Source organism: Abramis brama (genome assembly GCF_963993115.1).
Source record: "Abramis brama genome assembly, chromosome: 8".
NCBI lineage: Eukaryota > Metazoa > Chordata > Actinopteri > Cypriniformes > Leuciscidae > Abramis > Abramis brama.
Genome location: NC_139970.1, coordinates 4276281 through 4281608, shown reverse-complemented (window position 1 = coordinate 4281608; position 5328 = coordinate 4276281).

Genomic DNA, 5328 nt, shown 5'->3' with positions numbered 1-5328 from the left:
GCAGCTTGGAAACTATTCTTTTATTTTCTTTAATCTTTTTTAGTCTATTTTCTAAGGTAAAACGCTGGATTCAGTTCAGTCCTCCTATGAAGAGGCGCATCTAAAAATTAGAAATGCACTACAGTAATAACATTTCTAAGTTTTGTAATCCAGTTTAAACACATTGGGTGGGTTGCACCAATGAGGATTAAATTAAGCTAATTAAGTTTAGAGCTAATCAAGGATTTGTTGATCTGGGGTTTATTGTTGCACCACATAATTGTAAACCTACATTAACAAATCAGGGATAAGAATTCTAACCTGTGATTAAAACCTCCATTTATACGATTGGCCATTTTATTAAATGGCAACAATGTTAAGGGGGATGTCTACTGCTATTTCATGCATTCTGACTTGTTTACACTGTTAAAGTCCGCGTGAACCGGAAGTTGCAAATGACTTTTCTCCAGTGTTAGACGTATTTCCCAGTGAAAGGGAATATTGAACAGAGGGCAGGGTTTTACTCTAGCGCTCCTCCTCTCCATCTCTCGCTCATTACAGACCGGAAGTAACTTTTTAGACTTTGATTTAAGATTACGACGGCAAACAATTTCTTTCTGTGTTTTAACTTGCACGGATTAATTGTTCACCACAAGACTAGTAATATGCGCTAACAAAGTAAATAGGGTCAATTTTGATTTCATTTGGACTTTAAAGAGTTGGATTCTCATGCTAAACTTGCTAAACAAGTTTCAGAAAAAATATTTCTCACAGCTGATGTAGCCAGCGCATTTATTTATTAATTTCGAAGAACTCCAGAACTTCTTTACTAGGTGTCCTCTATCACTTTTTAATGGACACCCTGCAGCCAATCAGAATCGAGTATTCACCCAGACCATGGTATAAAAAGTTTTATTTATTAAGTCCAGTACAAATGTTTCTGCCGCTCGTCACAACGGCTGTCACAGTTACTAAGCGACAAAACCAGACCGTCCCATTGGACAACTTCCGGGACACAGCTAGCAACAACATGTTAATGTGACGATACATTTTGCTAATCCCCCCCCCCCCCCCCCCCCAAAAAAAAAAAAAAACAGTGGTGGAATGTAACGAAATACATTAACTCTGTATTTAAGTATAAATTGGAAGTTCTTTAGATTGTTATTCAACTCCACTTAATCTCACAGGCAAATATTGTACTTTTTATGAAAACCTGACTTTTTACACATGGATTTTAGATTTTGATATTAGATATTGTTTAAAAATATATATGAACAGTATATAATAGAAACACTAAAAATATGTCTTATAGATTAGGGATAGGCAATGTCGGTCCTGGAGGGTCGCTGTCCTAAGTTTAGCTCATAGTTTAGCTCATTTAGTTCATATTTTATGGTTTTTATTTAGTATGTGAGTTAATTTAATTTATTCTTCCCTCTTTCTGAGAACATCTCAGTGACTGGCAGCCCACACCTGAGTCAGCCCTGCATTCATCCCTTACCAGGGTCTCTATTGTGCACCCCATCCCTGTCCAGAAACACCACCAGGACCTCCTGCTCAGCTCAATAAAAGTCTACAGAAAAATGTTTTCTTACAATCTGATATATGTATACTGTTAATGTAAACCTTTATTTTGTTTTTCTTATCTTAAACGTAATGTATCTTTTAAATAGTTGTAAAAAATTACAGTAAGAAAAAAATTATAGAACAATTTATTTTGTGTCATTTACAAATTCATTGTTATGGCAAAAATAAATGCACAGATTAATTTATTCATTACATTTACTAGTTATAACTTGCATTAGAAAAATAAATAATGCACATAAGTTATTTTTTGTTTAATGTACAAATTATAACTTGCATAAAAATAACGTATGCGATTGTTTCATTTACGCATTTTAATTCACATAATAACCAAAAGTATTGGTATTTCTCTACCAATCTGTCAAGAAGAGAAAAATCTGTCCATTCTCTCCCTGCTCTCCTGTGATCTCCTCTCCTCTGTCTCTCTCTGAAACTTCATGTCCTCTCTAAATATCTCGATCAGCTCATCCTCTCGGTCTGGTTTTGTCTTGGCTGCTGCTGGTTCCTCGTTCTGTCTTTGGTGGGCGGTAGGCAGGGTTGCAAAAGTAGCCCAAAATTCCCATCGGCTTTTCTCCATCGGGCAGCCGAATTTTCCACTGGATTAGTGAGTCTGAGGGATTTTTTATTTTTTTACCTGCGGTCTACAGGACCTGGTCGAAACCATGTAGAAGTTCAGGGGGCGGTAACTAAAACGAGGCCGCGTCCCACCAGGGGGTGGAGATAAATCAGTTGAAGTTTTGTCTTCAGAATCGATCACGCTTTTGGAGAGAGTTCTACAGACATAGTGTGGCCTCTATTAGTCTGTCTTCTGATTTTCACTCCCACACCAATGGTAAGGCTGAGCGGGCCAACCAGAATAATATTATAAAATGTTAAAGGCTTTACCCTTCACAATAAGATCTGTGACAAAATAAGAGCTGTGAAAGAGACCAAATTAAATTTTTACTGATAACATAAAAGTAAATAAGCCTTAAAGGGCACCTATTATGTCCCTTTTTACTAGATGTAAAATAAGTCTCTGATGTCCCTAGAGTGTGTATGTGAAGTTTTAACTGAAAATACCCCACAGATAATTTTGCCACAGATAAAATTGCCACTTTTTGTGTGTGTCCCTTTAATTGCAAATGTGTTGCTGCACTCGGCACAGAGGGTGGAGCTTCAAGAGCTAATTCTTCAGTGTCAGGAAAATCTCATCTCACGGAATGAAAATGTCAGAACAGAAACCGTACAAGCAGTGTTCAGTTCGAACCAGAGTCGGACATATTGCTTACAAAGCCAGAGAGTATATGCTGTATGGAAATAAAACAGGTATAGTTTAGTTTAATTATTATGGTAGCAGACCGCGTCCAAATGATGGCCAAAAATGTACTGATGAGTTTTATGAAGTTTATTGTTCTTCACACAAAAGGTGAAGCATTTGAATTAGTCCATAAAATCACTGTAAGATAATAGTAATACAGTACAAGAAGTGCACATTAAAGTCTGATTCATAAACTCTCTCTCCCTTGCATTATCATCAACATACACAGCGAATTAGACAAAACACTCGTTACAACTAACAGTAAACAAATATGTGCTTGTTCTGAGATGCTACTTATGATTTATGGGATTTTTAAAAAAGCACAGGGTGGATTTTGATCATTATAAGGTGGTTGTGCACACACACTGTCAACACACATTTATGTTCAAAGACCATGTAAAAGGGAATTTTGCCCTTTATATAGGAGCCCTTTAACAAAATATGGATACAAACAGTAACATAAAGGTTCCAAACTGAACAAACACAAAATAAAGTATGCAGATCATGTAACTCGCATTGAAAGTGTTAATGCATAACGTCTCAGTTACTTGCGTAACCTCGGTTCCCTGAGATAGCGAGAATGAGTATTGCGTCTTTGCTAGATGCTATGGGAAATCTCCTTTTCTCAGAAATTTGAAGTCTTTAATTAAAAAACACAGTGCCAATGCACAGCCATAACAGTGCAGCGATCTGAGCGCAGCTATTGGCTGGGCAGTGGGAACTGCATTAATCTATGGCAAGGTAGCGTGTCTGCGCAAACCATTCGCGGCACATCCCGGGGCATCTGCCTATAAAAGCAGCTCATATTCTCCATAGGAATCAGGTTTAATTTGACTGAAGCGACGGACACCAGTCGTGTAGCGACATAGCACAGCCGTCTACGCAATGCTCATTCCCGTTATCTCATGGAACCGAGGTTACGTAAGTAACCAAGTAACCCTTTCCAAACGTTTCAGAACCCTTTCTGGGTAAGCAAGTAACCCTTTAAAAATGTATACAGCATATTAACTTGCTCTGAATGGAGTAGAGAGCACTTTGGGCAAGAAGTCCAAAAGCATAAATGGGCCATTTGTGGGCCAGTACATCCATATTCTTTGTAAAGAATTTAGGGCATTGTGAGGTAGACCTCTGCTTTGCTGAAGATGCTCTAGAGCAGTGGTTCCCAAACCTGTCCTGAAGGACCCCCAACACTGCACGTTTTCTTTGTCTCCCTAATCAAACACACCTGATTCAACTCATCAGCTCATTAACCCATGTGATAATGAGCTGATGAGTTGAATCAGGTGTGTTTGATTAGGGAGACAAAGAAAACGTGCAGTGTTGGGGGTCCTTCAGGACAGGTTTGGGAACCACTGCTCTAGAGTGTTTAAACTGTCTGGGGATGGAGTAACCATTCCCCTGGGAACACATTGTCCCGGGACAGCATGCCTGCTACCCGATTCAGTCTGCCCGGCACATGCACCGTTCTGAGAGCGCAGGTTGCATTGAGAGGCCATGAGGCTTAGCATCCTCTGAAAAGGTCTGAGAGGGGAAAAGGCCCCTACTCTGAACGAAATGGCAAGCCGCGTAAAAGTCTAAGCGCGTTTGTGGGTTGGCCTAGAACCGCTGCCAGGAAAGAGATTTTCTGGCTGGGATGGGGGAACTGTTTCCTCAGCTCCCTTCACCAGTAAGCTCATTAGTTTGGTGTGGAGGCCGTGTGCCACGTCGCTCCTTACTGAAGTATTGACTATGCCCGCAAAGCGGGGTGGTCTGCAAAGGAATTGGAGCAAGTAACCTTGTGTCACCGTGTACAGTACCTATTTTGACACACCAGGGATGGCTTTCCACGCCTCAGCCTGGGTGGCTAGGAGCTGATTTTTTTCGGGAGACAGTTCGCTGCATCTGGGCAGGGAGCAGAGCATGGGAGCGAAGCGGAGTGGTGTGACGCCATTGAATATTCTCAATATTTTGCTCTATGCGCGTGCACTCCGTTTAGACGCTCACGGCTCAAGCAAACGCTCCACTCACAAAACGCTCAGGCTCACCGGTGAAACAAATCCCGCTCAGATCCCGCTCCAACATTAAATTTCTCTTTAGTCAGCTAATTGATATCTGTTTGTATTGGATTTCTTGAAATAATGTATCAATAGTAGGATTATAAATAGCAGTTATGATCAACTACTTCGACAGGCATGACTCGCTTGCCCTACTAATTCTCCATCTCATTCAGGTGGCTTAGTCAATGAGGCGTTTGAATAAGGCATACACACAGATTTTCTGAACGACCAAGCGGGATGTGGAAGTTGCTCTTTATTTGGGATAAAACATGTATATAAGTGAAGAAGCCTTAGCAGAGGATGGTTTCGATCCATCGACCTCTGGGTTATGGGCCCAGCACGCTTCCGCTGCGCCACTCTGCTCGCCATAGAAGAACTCCAATTCACAGGTGTTTTCATAAGGACTTGTGTTTAGGCACACATGAAGAG